Source organism: Thunnus albacares, chromosome 20, assembly GCF_914725855.1.
Source record: "Thunnus albacares chromosome 20, fThuAlb1.1, whole genome shotgun sequence".
NCBI lineage: Eukaryota > Metazoa > Chordata > Actinopteri > Scombriformes > Scombridae > Thunnus > Thunnus albacares.
Window position 1 is genome coordinate 3406302 of NC_058125.1, and position 22204 is coordinate 3428505.

The 22204-nt window shown below is 38.3% G+C and overlaps 1 protein-coding gene across 3 annotated transcripts in view; it reads left to right on the plus strand.

The window, feature by feature from the left end:
- Nucleotides 1-22204, plus strand: part of ca10a (carbonic anhydrase Xa) — a 257091-nt gene that overhangs the window by 24777 nt on the left and 210110 nt on the right. The gene's annotated exons all lie outside the window — the stretch shown is intronic.

Here is a 22204-nt window from a genome sequence, read left to right on the forward strand (position 1 = left end):
GTATGAAGGGAACTCTGGATAAACCACAGAACACGCTGTGAACAATTTTCACATCAGGAAGTAGTTCCAATAAAAACTGCCCAGTGAGGGCTATGGATTATCCAGAGTAACTAAAGCCTCTTTCAAACAGTTTCCGGTAAAATAGTTTCCGGATAGCCTTTCAGGCACCGCTAGTGATTTTCACTATCCACACATGCAGCTACGTACAGGAACGTTTCCTGTATGCAATGCTCTTACTGCAGCTACATTGAGAGATGTTTCTGGTGGAGAGGCATGTCCACCCGCTGAGCCCCGTTAATCAGCAGGAGTGACGAGTGCATTTTAAATCCTTAATTAAAAACCAGTTTGCCGTCTCTTTTCCATGGATCTGACACCTCCGTTCTCCTGCTCACCAAAACTTTGCTCTGCGCTCCATAAGAGTAGTTAATGTTATGGATATGATTTGGATTGTGATATTAAAGATAAGATAATAATGTTAAACAGAACATAATGTTGTCATATTGTCACACCAAGCATAGACACACAGACTTTTAAAAGGGAACCATAGCTTGAATAGAGGAGATTTAACCATTTACGTGCTTGTCCCTGCAGTGCTACTGCTTTCATTCACAGCACAGCCATACAGGCATTTTACCAGCAACTAATGTTACTAGGTCTTGAGGTGGGACATTGGCGGTACAGATTTCCCTGAACATCAATCACTACTCCCATTCACACATGACCCCATGCAGGAAATGTTCCTGAACATTTCAGGGATAGACTGCATGTGTGAAAGGGGCTCAAGACACTGCTTCCTGAGAGAGATGTTGCGATTAGATTGTGAAATGTCACTTGAAATCTGTACTTGTGTGAGGTCAGATGTCAGGTGGTATCAGCTTGGGGTCAGGGGATTGTTTCTTTTTCCTGTAACATTTTGATTGAACTGGCTACAAATTAAAAACCTCTAGCAGGGCAGCATCACCATACTGATGTTAATGTAAGCTCCTTGTCCTAATACTACTTCAGGCATTAGATTAGAGAGGAGTAATCATCTTGACTATAGTGTCATTTCATTATGGATTGCTAATTATAAACCATGGTTTCATGGATATTTGACAATGGTGCTTTGATGTTACACATGCTACATATAGCTCGTTTGAAGTTGAACCTCCTCCTCAGCTTCGATATTAATGTCTGCTTCATATTCACATATATCATATTCATGACCATGGGGACTGAGCTCAACTGTAACATTTGGTTTGCTTCACTGGTAACTACCATGCAAACATCAGAAAAGGATAGTAAATATGAGCAGCAGGACCTTTAAGTTTAACACTCTGCTTATTCTTTTGGATGATCTTGAAATGCAGTCTAATATTAACCATCATGTAGGAAGCCTCATATCTAATGTATGCTGATGGTTTTCCATGAATCGTACTACATGGTATTCCACAGAGGCAGCTGAATATAGAGGATAAATATACTACCATGTTATTAATGTAAAGCAGGGCTGGGTTAATCCACTCTGAGGCCCTGGGGCAAAAATAAAATACTGGGCCCTTACTGACCCCGTTTTTCTCTGTGCATTGTGTATAAATCCTATCACCCCCAAGCTAGGGCTGGGTGATACCACAGAAAACAGGTTTAAATCTGTTACCAAGCACTACCTGGGCCAGAATCACAGATATCAACATTGATATCAATTTATGGCTAATTTTATCAGATTTCAAACAAAACTTTTTTTCACACAACCAGTCATGCTCCCCAACATCAATAATCACACTTTGATTCGTAAAATCGGCGGAGTTCCCCTTACAAAATTATGCTTATGCTACTATTTTCACAGATTTTTTTAATGAAGTTTTCCAACCGTTCCATGCAGCCACTGGTTTCCATTTATTGTTGTACTGTAAGAAACTCTGTTAGCAGACCACTGAAACTTAGCTGTATAATCCATCGCTGTGAAAATCCTGTCTGCATGAATTGCCTATTTTTTACAACCTAACTTTGTGGAAAGGACAAGAGGAACAACAGGTTATGGAGAGTCCCTGGGGAGCACTTTGTGTGTGTCAGTAGCTCAGCTTTATCTCTCGGGAACACCCTCGAGAGCGATGTCCAAATTAGGAAAATCTGCATCATGTAGCAGGTGGATGTGACTCCCCTTGTTTAGACAACAGCGCAACAGTGGTGCAGAGGAGAGAGACTGAGATAGCGATGTAACCGACATATGAGCTGGTTTTTGACATGGGTTTTTTTCTTCCTGAAAACAAATAATTTTTAAAATATTTGTATGGAACAAATATTTGTAAAAAAAAAACACTATTTTTGCTTGTATGTAAGCATGTATGTAACATTGTGTGTGGTAGCATGACCGTATACTGTGTACATTTTGACTGGAGAGCAGGGAGCTATGGAACTGGTTGCATTTTAATGCATGTGACAATACTTTTCTTGAATGTGAATATGATGCAGTCTAAGTGCAACATGATTTGAAAAGTCTGCACTGTATCACAGCAGAAAGATTTTGTAACTTTGACAAAAATGCATACAAACTTAATTAGTACACTGTGATGAATTGCACAACTAAAGCACATTTGAAGAGTCTGCTAATTGAGTTTTATATGGTACAAAAACAAATGAAAATGAATCAGGGTCTGGTACAGTAGAAAAGAAATACATTTTATTTTAAAACTTAAAATGCAAAATGGTTAGTTATGATGCAAAGTGTATATGGTTTGAAGCAAATGGGCTAACCATTGTTATGCTTCTCTAAGGCCTTTCACATTTCAGATGATTTTGTGTTTTGGTGGTGCATACTTTAAAATTTGCAATTTCAAATTAAAGAATTGTAAACTGCATTTAATTAATCAGTTATACACTGAGAGGAACCAAGTCAAACGAAGGTTTTGGATGTCAAAGATCAATAACAACCATTATTTATTGGCAGTGAGCTGATTAGTTCCAACTTCTTGATGATTAGAGCTTAATTTCTACTAGTTTGTACTTTGGAGAGATGTATCTTAAATGCCCTCAAGTATTGACTAAACTGTCTATGATTATAAATGCAATCAGGCTGCCTTTAGGCTGGATTCTTGCTCTAATGACCAAATCAAAGATCAGAAATTCAGACACACAGAAAAACCTGGCTGTTTCAGATATACCAGAGAGGGGGGGGGAAAAGAGTATTGATTTTTGGTGGACTCCAGTTGTGGCAAGATCTATAAAGACTTGTTGTGTGTGCTTTTACACACTTTATTTCTTTTATGGCAAAAGGCCAGAGCGGGAATGCAGGATGTTGTTGTAGTACTGTGTTATACAGCCTACATTCAGGGGAGCGATTTTCATTTCTCCTCCATTACAGTATCTTTTTTTTCCTGCAGTATTTCTTTGATTCCTCTGCCTGGAAGTGTTCAAAAAGATAGTTCTAATCGGGGTTTGACATTATGTGCCAGGTAAACAGTTTTGTCTGCTGTCCTCCATCTGTTCAGACACACAAATGCCTTTTTTCACTTCTTCACTGCCTTAACATGTTCGCAGCAGAAATCCTCCTATTCCCACACTGTGACAGATTGGTATAAAGGAACTGCTTCTCCTTTTTCATCCCTTGTTTTATTTAATGCTTCTCTAAGGACAAGTGGAAAATACAGATGGATGCAAGATTATTTTACTCTTTTAAACATAAAGCTTGTTTGAAAAGTTCCACTTATTTTGGATAGCAGATTGTACCTTTAAGCTAAACACACAATTTTAAGACTCAACACTAGAGTAAGTTGAGATGGGCATGTTTTTGCAATGTGGTTGATGGTTTTCATAGAACTCTTAACAGGGTCTCATATTCAACATGGCAGATGATTCACCAGAATCAATGGAACTGTATTTGTGTTGTTTTGTATTTCTCTTCTTTTAGGGAAAATATGATATCTTGCAACAATTAACAATCATGTTTAGACTTGAGACTTGGACTAAGTCATGAAAATGAGGTCTTTAGATTTGATTCAGGACTTGAAAGTAGAGAAGAAGCTTTATCATTTCATGGTCAACTTGGACTTGTCCCATAAAGAAGCAGCTCTGGATGAATATTGTTTGTGTTGAAAGCCTGTTGCCTTGTTGATCGGCTAAAGTCTGAAGGCTAATTATGTGGAAATACAACAAAACACCATCAGTGGAGGTAGTAGAGTGACATGAATTTTCCAGGAAATGTTAACAAATTACCTGGAAATGTTGCTGGAAGGGTTGGCTGGCTTCTAAAATGTTGGCTCTTTTGTCATCTGAAATTGAATGTGATGCTTGTCTGTATAACAGCAGTGTTACAAACTTGAGACTTGAGCTCGAGCCAGAATTATGTCACAAAAATACAAATGTAGGTGTTGTAAGTGTTGAGCTTTGGTCATGTGATAGCAAATGGTGACAGGAGAGAGACTGCAACTCCTGTGTCTGTAGTGTAAAAACAGCATCTGTTCTGAAGTACACATAAATTAAAGAACTTAACTGGTAGATATTTAAGAGTTGTGAAAGCAGTAAAAAATGACTTAATTCTCTATTTGGTCCCTAGAGGAACCTTTACTGCATACATTCATCTTAAATAATGACTTTGTGCCTAATGCTAATTTATCATGCAGCTCTGAAATGCAATGAATTTTTTCCTCTGCATCCTTTTAATCAGTTTTTTTGTTCTTTTGCTGAGCATATGCAGGAATTTATCCTGTTTTCATATAGGTTGAGAATTCACCCTGGCATACCGAACTTGTTTTCTATTGTGTGTGTGTTGTTGTCAGCTATAGTGATGCAGCAGCACAGAGGTTTCGATGTCACTTTGATTCACTACAAGACTGAATGTTTCCGGTTGATAAACTCATTCTCCTTCCCCTTCCTCTTTGCATTTCCTCTGTGTTCTCTTGGGTGATGCTAAAATGAAATTTCAGCTTGCGGAACATGTTTGATGGCTGTGCTGAAAGTTTAAAAAAAAATTCAATATTGAATTCTTCAGTAGAAGTAGCATTGAAATTGCAAAGGCAGTAATGAAGTCCCCACCTCACGCATTACTTTAAATTTAAAAGAAAAACAGGCCTTGCAAGCCAAGTATTGGCTCCAAGTCTAAATAATATCAACACCTGATTGCTGGCAGGGACAGAAGCATATTAGTGGCTCTGCTTCCCCTGCTGAACCTCATTTTGTGAGAAACTGCCCACCGCAGATAATCACACATTACCTTCAGAGAAAAAACGTGGCCGCAGGGAAGCTTAGAAATTTAAATGGGATGATGAAATCATAGGGTAGAGCCTTTGGTGTATTCGTGACAATAACACGTGTCTCCACCAGCTGGCCATATGCCACTAATATAACATCCGTGTTACCAAGGACGCCTGCAATCACTCCCTCCTCTGCAGTGAGTGGATGTATGTCATGTTGCAAACCCCAGTTGCACATGGTGTGTTTCTTCTTGAATCTCTGCCCACCCACTTCTGCATGGCCGTCTGGTCAGTGTTGGCGTGTGTGTGTGTGTGTTTGTGTGCTGGCCTTTTACTACCATTATGAGCACCAAGCAGTTTGAGTGTGGTAGATATTTTGATTAGTTCTCAATTTTCCAGCAGCCCAGCTAAGGGTAGGGTTAGGGTTTGATAGCGTTTTATCAAATCTGGATCCAGTCTCCAATCCGCTTATCAAATTCAAATCCTTACTGAATCCACTTAGGTTCATCTTTTAACAATTTTAAGTAACTAGAGTTATAAATATCTTCCATGAGACGGCAGAGACACTACAGTTTTTATTGGCAGCCTAATTAATCATCACAACCTGTTACTGCGAGCTTAAAATGAGATGAGCAGCATTAAATAACATCATCAAATAGTAAATGTTGATTTAATATGAATCCGACACATTAATATAGCAGGTGTAACCTACTTATGATTTGAGCCCTTTGTAATTGAAGTGGAGGTCCTGATTTAGAACTTTTATGGGTTTATAAGCTTAAAGTATGAATATGATGTGCATGAAAGTTTAACTGAGAGACTGACTGTTTCTCTGTCATTCAGCAATATTGTTTAAAGAATCATCACTATGTTGGTCTTGTTGAAGTGCAAAAACACCCACACTTGTGCACACTAGTGGTGTTGGAGAGTGGTACTTTTCTGTCTAACAAAATTTTGTGCTTGAGTACAAATAGTTGTGCATTTACACATCCAGCATACACCGACATTAGTATTCATGTTTCTTGCCAGTTTAAAATTAAGTCCAATATTCACTCTCCTTTTAGCTCTGTTTTAGTCTCCACCAACTCTTGAGAATTAATCTGTTTCTTTAGCTGCTAAATGTTCTACTGTGTTCACCAGCTAGTTGTTAATATGGTCTTTGGCTGGTGCTGTGGAGGTATGAAAAGAGCAGCCTGCTGCAGCTGGGAATATGGAATATGTATGAGTGTGGTGAGACTGAACCAAAACAGTGAAGTCGTAGGCTGTAAAACCAAAACAATGAGCTCAAAGACACTAAAACGCTCCGCATAGCTGAGAGGATCTGCAGAGTTGGTGATAATTATCTGTGGCTTTGTTACTACATTCAAGTCATAAAAACATTGATTAGTGCAGGTTTAATTAGCTACAGCTGACATACGCTGACATTTGCTATACCAGCCACCAGCTAAATATGATAAGTTTGCTGATATCACATAAATGATTTGTACATTGATCTTTGAAAAAAAAATAGAGCAAGGTGAGATACAAGATTTGATAACAGATTTGTTAATCATCCTCAATAACCCAGATTTTAGTTAATCCAATATAAAAGCATTTTGGAGCAAGATTTTACTTCTTTACTGTACTCAGATTTGCATGTTTCATCTTGAAGTGATAAAATACATTGCTAATGTTCCCAAGTTTTCTGGAGTTTTCTGTTTTTATAACTCACAGTAAATGTCCAGAGGGTGGAGAATGGCCCGTTTGTCTTATACTTTTATTCCAGTTCTGCTTGGTTCTGTCTGGCTGAACATTTGAAGATGTGCTTGTTTCACTTTAACTTTCTTTGAGCCTCGTGTCTGTGCTGACATAAATAAACGCAGGTGCCTGCTGCTTGTAAAGAGAGGTCTCAGCAATTTTGCAAGAAATGACAAACAACTTGACATTTAGTCTGTGTGCACAGTAAATATGTCTGCATGGCTGATATGCGGCCGACTTTTCACCTCTGGCATTTTTGGCTCCTCGCCTGTTTGTTCAGATGCAGAAAGTGACCTCTGTCTACCTTTTTCTGAAAAACCACCTCTTGTGGTCATGCTAACGACTGTCCTCTCACAGTAGCAAATAATGAAGTCTTATAGCACCATAAACTCTCTTAGGGAGGACATTAGAAAAGTCTGCTTTTGAAACCAATGAGTTTGCTTTGGGCTGTGGCTTGTATCACTAGTCAATGTCCGTGTCTGTTAACCATGACCATGTCTTTCTTTGTCTTTTTTGCTAAAAGTTGTGCTAAAAGCTGCACAAGCTACACAGTATTTCTCTACTAGCAATTAATCATAACTACAAGTAAATATAAAAGCTTGCTTGTGGTGACAAACCCACATGTAATTATCACTGACTCTGCAGTTCCCTCAGCTCTAGTATTTTAGCATCTTTCAGCTCATTGTTTTGGTTTTGCAGTCTTCCATTTTTCTGTTTTCACTCACTCTGACAGCTCACATCTACCTCATTTCCAGCTGCAGCAAGCAGTGGTTTCTGTGAAAAAGCTCTAATAAGCTTCATCACCTGCCCAGCAGCAAACAGCAAACAGACACACTTAGCGACTAGCTGGTGAACATAGTGATGCATTTAGCTGCTAAAGAGCCAGATATTTCCCTCGGGAGTTTGTGGAGACCAATGCAAGAACTGACTCACTTACCTGATGGGCCACAAGGAGCTCCCTCCGTCATTCCCTATCCTTGCCAACATGTTGAGCTTCCCCCTAAATTAGGTTCATCTTGGCTAGCTTGTCTGTCAAAGCTCTGTGCCAGGACTCCAGATGAATGCTAATGTAGCTCTATTTCAGTTATGAATGGAAAAAGGCAACTGTTTGCTTACTGTTAGCCTTTAACTTTGTGTCCATGTTTTGTATATATACACGAAAAATCACTGGATTAAAATTCAATATAGCACCAACACAATACTGGGTTAATGTTACTCAGAAAGCAACTCAACACAAGGGGTTGTTTTACCCAGTTTTAGTATTAGTGTTGTGTATATTTTGAATAATACTGGGTCAAAATTACAGATTGCTACTGGGTAAAGTTAACCCGGTGTTGTATGGGTGCCATATTGACCCATACTGGGTAACATTTTAACCCTGTGATTTCTACTATGTAGATCGTTTCCAAAAATATCAATCAGTAGCACTGTAACCAAACCTAGGTGGCATATCATAACATGCTCATGTCATTTTTTGGAACTATCATGTAGAATTCTGAAAGGCACTGACAAACAAGTTATTTTGTCATTAAGGCACTATATGGGGGCTCATAAACGCTAAAATTAGTTTCAGGTTGGGATTTGGGTTTACAGTTAATATTGCAATTTGGGTTAATTTTGGGATTAGACAATAAATCATGTCAATAATATGTATATAGTCATACAAAAATGTGTGTTTGTGTGTGTGAGCCTGTGTGTATGTGTGAGAGTGACCACCTTGCATGTCCCCAAGCAGCCGTAGCTCATCACATCTGCTGCTCAGGAATCTGAAGTCTATCAGCCAGCTGGAGTGAGACAACCTCCATGCCAGCTGTAATTTACCACAGGGAGACAGGATGGAGAGTGTGTGTATGAGTGTCTGTGTGAATGTGTGTATTGTTTGTGTTTGTGAAGGATTGACACAGCTAGAAAGAGCAAAATGAGTGAGTCATGACCGGGACTGGCAGAAAAAGTGGGGATGGGAGGACGGAGGGAAAACAGCGGTTGCCGTGTTTGCGGTGATTTGGAGGCATCATACTGCAGGTGGACAGTGATTTTTCATAAGCACCAATCAGAGAGAGGCTCTGTTTGCTGTACACAACAGCACCAGCCAAGCACCCCAATTCACTCCCCATCACACACAGGCCCTGTCAGGGAAGCCAAATCTCCAGCTGCTAATCTGATAATCCTGTGCAGATGTGTGTCCTGCAACAGGAAGAGGAATAGTGTGTGTCTGTGTTAGGGAGATGGAGAGTAAGAGAGTGTGTTCTACAGTAAGTGGGTGGGTGTTACAGAGACGCAGAGAGCTGGTGCTTATCCAGGCTTCACTTTCCCTTCTCTTTCTGTGACAGTCACTGTTTGTTTTGTCAAGTCACCAGTTCTTCTGGAATAATCTGCACCAGTGTTTACTTAATCTGCTGAGGGTTTACCTTTAACACAGCTCCGATAGTGTGTTTGGTCAATCACTACAGCTGACTTTATCACATTTTCAGTATATATGATCCGAATTGACAATGATGCGGTTACTGCGAAGGTATAAACCCTATTTTTAGTGCTGTAAAACAGAGACCCAAACTCGTTGGAGTTAGAACATCCATTATCCTTTGGAAATCCTATAAAAAAAGATAAAATAAGATAAGTCTTTATTGATCCCTACGGGGGAGATTTGGGTGTTGCAGCAGCACAAAGACAGAGAAGAAAGTGCAGATAAATACCGAAAAAAATAAATAAATAAGAATTAAAATAAGAGTAGAAGTAAAAAAACAAACAAACAAACAAAAAAATAAGATCAACTCAAGTAAACCTTAAACTAATAGTGCAGTGCTGTCTCAAAGCAAAGTCACATAGTGGTATTATAAGTTGCAGCAAGTCAACCAGATATAGTATGCTAGACACCATATGTAATGCATTACGATCACATATGAGATATTGTATTCCATCTATTATATTGTATGTACAGTACCAGTCGACCGGACTGGTAAATATATATATATATATATGTGTGTGTGTGTGTGTGTGTGTGTGTGTGTGTGTGTGTGTGTAAGGGATAATCAAGTACCTTGCTCTGTTTCCACGTCGTGCCTTAAAACCAACAATATAAAATAAAAGCATTCGCAAATTTTTGGTGAAAGTTTTGCACTCAGAATCAAAAGGTTATAAAGCAAGAGTTAACTGTTGTCATGACAACTCGGCGCATTGTACTCGCTGCCTTCTCTATCATTTTAAACTCTTCAAGTGTCAGTTCCTTGTGCCACTTTTCGCTTGGTTTCTTTCTTTTCTTGTCCATCTCTTTTTTCCTCTGCTGCATCCCATTCTTCAAAATTTCATAACGAGTAAGCTTTGACAGCTGTGTTCTTTAATGTTGCTATGGTTACAGGTTGGGTAGTTGATGAATTTAGAACGGTGATTAACGCACACCTGCCAGCCAATCAGAAAAGAGTATTCATCCAGACCATGGCATAATAAACTATAGTGTATAATGTAATATATTATAATATAGTAAATAGAATAAAATATTAAGTCTGCAATATACAATATTAATATAACATACACTAATCAGTCTCGACAATGGAGGGAAAGGCATAATGAAAATCAAAATGATGAAATTTAGACTTTATCTTTAGTATAAAAATTTATCCAGATGATGGTTACAGTCTCAACAGGAAATGCAAGAAGCTATAGATTTTCCAAATGGGGACAATATTGGTAAAAGAAAGTGGAAACAGGGTTAATGCTGCATTCACACAATGTTAGCAAAACAAAAAGAACAGAAAACCTCACTTTTTTTGGAGAGTTCATGTATTACTCCAAGATGGTTACCTCCATTGCTAGCTTTGTGGTGATACCAGATATACAGTATATAGTGTATGCTGTATGTGTGTGTGTGTGTGTGTGTGTGTGTGTGTGTGTGTGTGTGTGTGTGTGTGTGTGTGTTTTAATCACATTTTTGTATCTGATATTACTTCAGATGAATAGGCAGCTAGTTTGGTTAGCTAGCTAGTTAGTCACCCCAGGAAATGATTCCTGTGAAGCTAGCCACAATAGCAAATCTAGGGGGTACTTTCTGTTTTTAATTTTAGTTGAACTCTGAAACAGGCCTATGAAATGATTTATGTAAAGCTAATGGAACCTTGCACTGCTCTGCTCAATATACAGGCACAGTCAAAGTTTCCCAAATCTCCACAACAGAGGTTTTGAGTTTAAAGTTAGCATAACCTGTAGTCACAATGGCCACTATTATGAGACCCAAGTTAAACCAGAAACAAACATTGTGTATCTCCCTTTTTAACTGATAATGGTAATTTTTGTTAATAATGGATTTTTAGACATAACTGCCAGCGATGGTGGTTTTGCTGCCATTTTGCCATTAGTTTGAGCCAAGTGTGAGCTAGCATAGCTGTCTTGTTATCTAACGAAGCGTTACAGTAGTCCATGGCAAAATTACACTTCGTATTTACTGTGAGAAAGGGGATATTTTATCCCTATGTCAGTACCCGTTAAACTGTAACCTTAACCATGTACTAACGTATCCAGTTTTTATATTTGGTGTCATAAAGTCGACCAAACTCTGTTGCTAATAAAAAAAAGTGGCTTTCAGTGGGTTTGAACTTCCACTATGTTGCTGTTCTATGATGAATAATGCTTGAATGACTAAGTAGAATTAACTGTGAGGGCACTGCTGTAGACTATATTCACCACAGTTATTCTTGGCTCTCTGTGAGTTGAGACAGTAGTTGAGTGGCTACACAGTGTGGTAAGTACAGTGTCTAGTCACTGGCACAGGTACACAGGGTTTTATGGCTTTCAGCTCAATAGGATCAGAGGCCAGAGAGGACAAAGGTACTCACCTTCTTTAAACCCCCTCAATTATTGATGGCTGCTTTCCTCTCTCTGCTTTACCTCTCCTTTCTCTAGCTTTCTACTTTCTCTGAGCACAAACAAAATAATGGATTTCCTCTCCTTTTTTTGCACTCAGTGGGGGGAAAAATAGTGACAAAGTTTTAGAGATGAGAAGTGGGAAGAAGTGAAGTAAGTAGGCAAACACTGAGTGCGTTCTTGTTAGTGTCAGAGTCAGATTTGGTGTGTTCAGCGATCCCTAAACAGTCTGCCACTGCTCTCTGGTTCTCCTGAGTACACCACTGACACCATCCTGATAAGAAATGTAAAAGAACACCACTCTGTTGACCCAACTTTACCCATTAGTGGTGAGAGAGTTTGATGTTTCTTATCTGATATTGGACTATGTGTTCAGAGTTCTCAGTGATAATTTGGGCAGAGAGGGCCAATTAAATCACATAACACATCACTGATAAAAAATAATGATGTTTATGATGTGACGACACTGTGGTTAAGGTCTGGTTAGGTTTAGGCACAAAAGCTATTTGGTTAGAGGGTTAGGGTAGGGGTAGGGTTAGGGTTGTTCACTTGAAATGCCGTTACTACTTCTTTAAAGTTATGCAACCTTGATGTCATGGCAACAGTAAACTCCACATTACAGTTTTTAAAAAAATGTACCAACTCATGGTTGGAAACAGGAAGCTAAGTCCAGTTTTTGCTACTTTTTGCCATCTAACTAACTATTTAGCCATCCACCCAACCTGCCTCCTCCTAATAAGGAATTCACCTCATAAAGACGTCATCTGAACTGCATCACTTCTCCGGGTCATAATTACTGTTGTTCTTGGGAGGATAGGCTCTGGTTAGTCTTGTTTATATGTCTGAATTCCTCAGTTTCCCTGAAACTATTTTTTCAGTGAGCTTGGGGATGTGTGTAAAAACAAGGACATAGTGTCTGGAACATCACTCCCACGTTCCTGAAGGGATTTAGGTTTACCTCTTGCTGCAACCTTGACAGCGTTTGGTCCGCCGCCAGAAAACATGGATGAAGTTCTGAAGTCTGAGAGACCTGTCAGTCGTCTTATCTTCAAAATAAGATTTAAACCTGCATCTGAAACGCATATTGGAAGAAGTGAAATTAGCTGTTTAGTCCAAACTTCTGGAGGAAAATGTGCTGACTTTGTATTTTGAGAGAGGAGTTAGGAGTCTTCGCTGTAGCTTCCTGTTATCGGCAACCAGAAGCCAGCGTCCATTACATAAGACATAAAGCTGTAAATGACAACAGGAGATATCCAATAACTAAAAACATGTTGTTTTACTGAGTGAAATGGTATGAATTTATATCAACATAGAGCAAACATTACCATGAGGTCCAGCTGGAATAGTGGCAGCATCGGGTCATCTGTCTCCCTTTCTTCATCTCTCTCTATCAGTTTCTGTTTCTGTCCCTCTCTCTGATTCTGTCTCATCTTTCTCACTCAGTTCTTCATCCCTCACATTCATTTTCTCTCCATCTCACTTTTTTTCTCATCTCTTCCTTCCCGTCTCTGCAGCCTCTCACTCTGTTCTCTTCTATCATCTCTCTCCATCTTCTCTTCCTGTCTTCAGCATTTTCTTTTTGTATCAGCAGACCAGTCCAACTTTAGTCTGACCTACAGTAGTCAAGATGTGAAAGGATAACATTATAGGAGCACGACTAAGATCAAATCAATAAACATTTAACAGTAAGTGATATTTAAACTACTAAATCTCATTACTGCTAAAATCTTCCCAGTCTGATGGTCAAGGATGCAGGCTGTTTGTGTGCAGACTTGTGTGCTCACATGAACAGATGTTAGAGGGAGGCCACTTTTAAATATGTTTATTCGCTAATCAAGTTAAAATAATTGATCTTCTTCTGACACTGACACTGCTGTTTTAATGCTATAATCCCCACCAGACTTTTACTAAAGTATGGTGAAGAATGAACCGTCAAACTCAACATTCCCTAAATGTAACAGATGTGAACACAATATAACATTTTGTATGCTCACAAAATAATTCTTCTTTAACTTTACTTTAACTGGTGATATTTCAACTTGTAATAGCAAATAGTGGAGCCAATTTGTCCTGAAGTTAACTCTGGGAACACACCTAATTTGCTCAGGATGGCTGATGAAAGAAATGCTGAATGAGAAACTGCATTGATTTACAGAAGCTAATGGAACAGAGACAAGACAGGAAATTATATCATGATTTTGGCTTTCTGTACCTCACAATTTTGCCTATTACATCAAACTATTCAACTGAACTGAACTTTTAATTCCAAGCAGACACATACAAGTTAATGTAACGCATTAAAAAGCGTTTTTTACACAAATTTTCTGCACTGTTTGAAAAACTCTGAGGATAATATGCTAGCAGGAATCGAAGTAATTATGTGTACAGCACAGAAAGAATTATCATTTAGTGTGGAATTCCTCACTAGGAAATCAATTAACTACCGGTAACAGTAGAGGATAACATTATGGGGATAGGAGCTAATAGCACAAAACCAAACATGAGGCTTCAAATCTTCCAATACAAATCAATGGGTGATGTCATCACTTTGAAACACCCTTAATTGTCTATGTTTCCAGTAAAATAACAGCATGGCCTGGGCAGTGTAGGACAGAAACACCCCGACAACAAGCTTTTAGCACAAAAAACATCACCGAGAGTTTGTCAGCTTCAAGAAATGTCTTTCAGGATGTGCGTCATAGTTTCACCCATAGATTCCCAGTGCAGTATTCTTCCCACTGTATACCCTGATGAGTCCATGTTTGACTGAGTGACTGGTGCCTCCTGAGCCAGCATATGAAGACAGAGTAGCACTGGGTTAGCATATTGCCCGCTGTATTTTAGATAGGAAACCAATTGGTTTGCTTTGATTCAGTCTTCAGGGCCCAGATCTTTCACTCTGTGACACAGAGGCAAATATGCCCTGACACACACACACACACACACACAAACACACACACAGCTGGGGCTATTAAAGAGAAGCACCAATAGGAGCTTGGTGAGAGATAATTGTCTCATAAGTCAGTAAGCACAGCTGTTGGCAAGGTCAAGTTTCATTTATGGACGCACGTTGCCACTCTGAGTTTTGTCTCTGTGTCTTTTACAATCTGTCTTTCTTTTTCTCTCTTTCCCTCCGTTTTTTTCTCTCCCTATCTGACTCTGTCCTGTACCTGTACCAGTCCCTGTCACTCCCCTCCATCCTTCCCTCCCCTCTCTCTTTCTGCTTGGTTGAGCTTCAGGATTGCTTGTGCCCTTCAATGAATATTAATGGAAGAGTTTGGATATTATACGAAAATGAACTGTTTATTTACAGAGTCTCTCTCTCTACGGCTTTATGGGAGGTTTGGCCGGGGCTGGCTAAACGGTGCCAAACTCCCAAGTATGAGAATGAAATAGGCCTGCGCTGTGCTAAATAGGATTCAGGTCAGTAAGAGGCTGTGGCCAACCAGATCCGTCATATGGCTTTAGAGGAGCCTTCTCATTTCAAAACAACACTACAGCAAAACATGGCATTGTATGGGAATGCAAGATGAATAGAGGATGGACTAAGTGGTTCTGAAGTTTAGCTTGAGTGGTTTGTGAAAAAATTCAGGTATATTAAGTTAAGGATAGGGTTAGGCAGAGATCAGGATCTAGACTTGATTGATTGTCAGCAGAAAAAGAATGATTAGATTGTGAAGTAAAATACAGAAATGTTACAAATAATAGTCCTGCTTTAGTAAAGCATAAAAGTATTAATTGGGGAGAAGATTAGTTACAGTTTGGTTTCACCGTGTGTGAAGTTTGGATTGTTTTCAAGCTTTCAAATCAGTTCAAAGGTAGAAAGGAAGGAAAAAAAAGATAGAACAGATGGAAGGAAATACAGAAAGACATAAAGTAATGGGTGAGGAGACAATGGAGGGAGAAGGATGAGATATCATCATATCATAAAAGAAAATAAATAAAGACAAAGGGACAGAGGGAAGAAGAATAAGGAAGAAAACAAAAAAGTAGTAACTATAGCTGTCTTATAAATGTAGTGTTAGGATGGAAGTTAATGGTGCAAGTTTACTCCCTGAGATTTTAAAATGGAAATGCTCAAAACTGCATGTTAAGCACAATACCTGAGTATGACTACTTAGTTACTTTTCACCTCTATTGACTGTAAAATTAAAGACAGAAATGACCTTAAAATGCCTTTACCAGTTTCCAGTGAAAATCAGCTCATTCATAGACTTTTCTTGAGTCATCTTGATACTAATATTGTACAAACATTTTGACCATCTAATTAGGGCTAACTGACAGGACGGCTGACAGTAGAGACAGCAGAATAAGTCTGCTGTATGTGAGGGCTGATTGTAACAGGCTGACAGAAACACAAAGAACACTATCGCTATGGTCACAGTGTTGAAATATGTAGTTTGTATAGAATTGACAAAAGCAGCAGGTCTGGGAGCTTCTATACTAAGAGTCAAGACATGTACAGAGTTGACAGATGCCAATCCAAACCAGCTCTGACAGCCTACACCAATAAAACCTGGATTAACAAAGGTATTTCAGTTTAAAAATGGAGATAATGGATTTTTCTCCAATTGTTACTCGGCCATTGTTCTGTAAGGAACTCAGTAGTCTCCCATTTAAGTGATTGATTAGATGACTTCACATTACCTGCTGGGAAAAGCTCATTCATTTGTCTCATGGTGTGAAATGAACATAGTATGCAGTACCTGCCCTGAATTAATAATAATGATTCAGCCTTACTGCCATTACAGAGTGACCAAACATCACTGTCAGTAAAAGTTACTAAAAAGTGTCTAAAAGGAGTGTTTGACAAAAGTAAGCATGGTGGTACATCACCTCTGTACATGATGTCACCACAAAGAGCCATATAACTTGTCTTTATTGAGAAAAAATGCTGTTGATGTTAGTTACAGGCTACTGAAAGGTGTTTTTCTCAAAGTACTCTTTATGAAGCAGTCAACTGAAATGTAAATCTAGAGGCTGAATAATTCCTCAACAAGATCATCTTCTCCAGTGAGACAACTGCACTGGTTGTTAGTTTGAATGCTTAAAATGACTTATGATTATGTTTTCCTGACAAGCAAACCCCTGCGGTGATGTTAATAATGACTGTTCTCTCTCAGAGGTAAGGTAGAATTACCTTGATGATGTTAAGGCACCAGAAACACTTTTAGGAGTGAGTTTTGATGTATTAAGACTGCGGTTGTCATCCTATGTCCTACCAACAGTCAATGTTGGTTTCTATTTTTACCCATAACCACAATCTCATCCTAACCATAACCAAGTAGTCTTTCTCAAACCTATAATTGGTTTGCTCTGGTCTGAATCAGTGGATAAGTTGATAGACTTGTTACTTTCCATTTGGTGTGGTTTATTTTGAATGAAATGAAATGCAGAAGAAGGCAAGCAGTGCCAAGTAAAGATTATTGATGGAACCTTTAAAGTTTCCAAAATGGCCAGATTTGCATCACACTTGCATATTGTAGCCTTGCCTGTACTGTCATGCGACTTCCTCTGACTATGTGAGGGGCTTGTAGGTGTTGCTCCAACATCACACAGGGAAAGTTCATATTAATAAGTAATGGAGAACATTTTAATATATTTATCAGTATGCAGAATACACTCTTCTGCTACCCCACACACTACTTAATCAATTAAACATCACTGTACAGTATAGTATCCATGGAAATACATACAAATGGTGATCCATCAGCCCCCCGACCCCCTCCCCCATTAGCGTCTTGTCTGCATTTCCCTTTATAGATCGGAGGCATTTCCTTTCTGCTGATGTCAGTAAATGTGTTTTGGGGCCACAGCCAGATATTGTGAGAAATAGGACAGTGATTGTTATGCTGCTTTGCTCTTTTTCTCTCTGGCTCTTTTCTGATGAACTGCAGGAAGTGATTATGTCTCATCTATTGGTTGCTGCCACTTCCTATCCAGTGACAACAGAAACCCACAGGAATATATATCTGGGTTGTGCTGTAAGAAATGTAGACTTAGAATTTCAGTGTTTAATTATAATCAATTCAAGTGACATAGTTAGGAAAAGAAACTATTATTCAATGATTTTTATTTAAATAATGCATTAATAAACTCAATGTGAACTCTGAGCTCACACATGTCTACCACCAATCTATAACAGTTGGACAATGAGAGCGGCTAATGAACTGTGAGATGGAATAATAGAATGTGATAGGCAGATGAATAGATAAATGCAATAAAATATAGAACATTTTGAAAATTTATTTTGTAAATCCATCTTAAAATTCATTAGCAACTCATCATTAACACACAGAATCAGTAAATAATTAATAATTATTATGAATTTGCAACTCTAATAATGTTTTTATTTTTCATTTTTGCTGTTTTAATGATTTTGTTTGAATTTTTATTTATTAACCTTTTTTAATGTTTTTTTTTTTTTTTTACTATTATAAATAGCATAAAAAGCTGATGAAACACAAGAAATCAAGAAGCCATCAGCTTAAACATTTAATATCCCCCAAATGGGAAAACAAAGGAAAGAAATTTAAAGATAAATTGATAAAAATGCAAAAGAAAAAAAAAAACAAAAAACAAAAGCATAGATATACAAACAAAGGAAAATAGGAGGCACACTAAATGAAGAGACCAATGCAGCACCGATCATGATCAATAATCATGTAAAAGAAACAGAAGAATGCATGAAAAAGGAAAGAATAAAGATTAACTGGACATCATGAATGAAAAAAGGATTGAACTGAATTTTTTTATAATAATTTTTAAAAAAATGTAATTTTAAATTATGAAATGATAACTTAAATACAGATGTAATTTCTTAATTCATATTAGCTGATGATTATAACTGAGCACTAAAAAATCTGTAATTACTGGCACACTCCAGATGCCATAGGATTAGCCCTACACACAACAAACAACAAAAAACAACAATAGTAATAAAAATACATACTTTTTCATTGGTCATACTGTATATACAATTCATTCTCCTTTTATTTTGCACAAATGTATAGTATATATATTTCCACACTTTTTACATTTTCATATTTGTGCATAACATATTTTGTTATAATTAGTGCTGCTGTTTGGCTACTGCAACAGCTTTGTTTTCCCACAGGGATCATGAAAGGTTCAATTTACAGAATTTATCAATGTACAATCTCAGCAGCAATTTATCTTAAACTGATGGTGATAAAACTGTTTCACATTCACTCTAATTAGACTAAAATAACAAGGAAAGTGGGTATATTAATCCAAAAAGGGTGGTTTATTCTTTTTTTTTTTCCAGCGACAGCAGCTGTGTTATTATAGGCTGTATTACAGTGCACATGTGCAGTGTGAGTAAGAGAGACAGAATTGTATCTGTATTGTTGTCGGTAGCTTGTAAGAGGATCATGTCCACAGGCCTCCAAATCTCCTTTATATTATTACTTACAGTAGCTAGAATCCCAAGGGCTCTCGCTCACACACTCTACCACGCCTATACACACATACACAAACTCACACAAAGTAACACTACATGCTATTGTTCTCCATGACCAATCATTATTGTTCTTACGCAGAGCTTTTATCTCATAAAACATGATGAGGACATTCTATAGTTGATAAAGTGGTACACCACCATCACAGTGTATTTGATATTCAGCAGTAAGGTTAGCTACTGTATATTTAAATGTAACCTGTACCACATTGTAAAATATATTTAACCGTGTTGTTATAGGATACTGTACTGGCTGCTATAGTGTTCAATAGATTACCATTAAATGAAACGAGAACAATAGCAACCTCTGCCAGCCTTAAGTGCAAAGTCACAGCACAACAAAATTCATGTGTGCCCTTGTGAAATAGGTGGAGGCATGGTGACCAAGGTACTACTAGCGGGTCGTACAGTTCTGACCATTGGTTGTAGCTGTGGAGGGGAGTATTTCCACAAATTCACAAATTCTCTGTGAATTTGTGGAAATACTCGTTTAATTACACAAGCATACAATCTACACCATATTGGCTCCAACAAACAAAAGCAAGTATATACCTGGTAAACAGAATGATATTAGGTATCTCACAGCTAGCCAAAAAATACTAAAAACAAAGAAAGGGTTTAGCTAATTTAGCAAACTGCTTGTTAGCAAATGCACCAGATTGCTTATGAAGCTACGTTAGTCATGAAAACAATAAAGCTAGCTATGACTCCATTATTGTGGCAGGCTCAACAAATTACAATTGAGATCTTATTACAGATAAATCAAACCACAGAAACAAGAAACAGCTTATATTACACCTTACAGACCACTGCCACTGGGTAAAGTAATATTATGAACAAGAACACAAAAAGTAAAATTGTAAATAACATAATGGTAAAGTACAGACCAATAATGTATGAAATTAACACTTGTAATGGCAATTGGTACTCTGCTACATGTTCAGTGAAGACTGGTCCAGACTACAGACTGTATATGTAGATGGACATAGCGTTGGGTGTTGCCTTACAAGCTCTTGAAACACACCCCGCTACCTCAGACCCAAGCTAACACTAGCTTACTGAGAGCATTGCACACTTGGACTAACATAGCTACTTTAGCTGAATTGTGTGAACAGGGCAGGTTTCATTATCAAGTAACATTAAACTTAGTGAAATATTGCGACAATAGTCTGACTCAGTACGAGTCCTGGAGCCAGGGAGAGCAGGTGAGCCAACTGTCAATCACAGCTGTTAATCAACACCCACATGGCGGACATGGAAGCTACTATAAGTCTTCAAATCTTATTAATGGAGCAATGATTTCCAAAATGACCACCAGCACACTTATTAGAGGGCCTGAATTTAGAGACTGAGACCATAATGACACATTGAAAAAAATGACTGACTTAGTATTTCTAAAGAGAAGTTGACACTTTCTGAATGGGAGTCTATTGGAGCATCTAGCGGCCATTGGTGGCACTTTAAGGTACTTCCACATTGGCTTCAGCATCAAGTTGTGGTAGATGTTGCTTGGTCCAGACGTGTTAGCTTAGCACAGGGGCTGAAAGTGTGAGACGCCTCTGCCAAAAGAGGACGAATGCACCCACTAGTTGCTCTAAAGTTGTTTTATTTAGGTGCTATGTTTTGTAAGCAGGTTAGCTAACCATTAGTTGTATGGCTAGTTGTATGAACCCAGCAGCCTCATTGTGAGGATGAGACTTCTGGAGGGCTGTACTGTGGGGCTAAGCTAGCTGTTAATGTTAAGTAATTAGCTACAAACCGTGGGCTGACTACTCCTTCAATCACAATATCTTCTTTTCAATTCTACACATGCTCAATATGTACAATATGTGACGTGACAGCTTTGGAGTTGTTGGAAAGCACCTTTAAAGGAGAAAGACTGAGCAACAGAACATAATGTAACTAATTACTTTTGCTGTTGAGTGATTGAGTGATTAGTGAAGTAATGTGTGTGTGTACATATATATATATATATATATATATACATGTGTGTGTGTGTGTGTGTATGTATGTATTTATGTGTGTATGTATTCAGGTTGCATTCAGTTTAAAATCCACTCTAGTGCTTTACAGAGCAAATAAAGATTTATTTTATGGCACAAGAATGAAATGAAGATACTGCTTTCCAATATGTAAAATGAAGTAGAGACATTTTGTTTGCACTGAAAGTAAAGAGGGTTTATGGAAGAAGTGTTTTTAATTTTGAGAAACAACACTAATCATCCCACTGGAGAGATATAGACACTCCAGTCATCTCAGGCAGTCTCTTTTTATGATAATAACTACAACAAAGTGTCACAATGAATTTTACAATGCTATGGCGTCTGAAGTGCGGCACATAGCAGTTTTAACATGTAATCGTACTCTGCTCTCTCATCCAAAAGCGGAAGAATGTGTTAAAAAACAAACTGTGCTGGCAGAAAGTGATTCAGATTTCATTTTTCAGTCTCCCTCTTTTTGGAAAATTGACTACATAAAAACTTTATGAATGATCTTGTGTTCCTGCGAGCAGTTTAAGTGAAAGTACTGCCAGGGTCCAGCAGCACTGGGCAGGAGGCCAGCCTCCCTCTAATGGCTTTGAAAGTGCAACTCACTGCTGCTGCTGGTGCACTGATTTAGGTACACTCCAATCAAAAGTGGTGTTTTCTTCAAGTTCATTTACCATCAAAGAAGAAGAAACAATTCATCATTTTGAGAAACAAGTTGACAAAGAGGATACACTTTTTTTTCTTTGGAGGCCAACTGCTATTTTTCTTTCTTTTCAGCTTTTTGGCTGCAGATTGCTTTGTGAGAAAGTTGCCTTTTTTGGACCGTGTCCAGCCGGCCCACCCCTCTGAAATTGAACCTGCTCTCCAGTGATAATGCAGCAAGGCTGTTTGGAGGGGATAGCAGGAGGAGGAGGGGTTGTTCGGCCACCTCAACTTCCATTAAAGACAAGCAGGCAGGGCAACCTCTGGACCCTCGA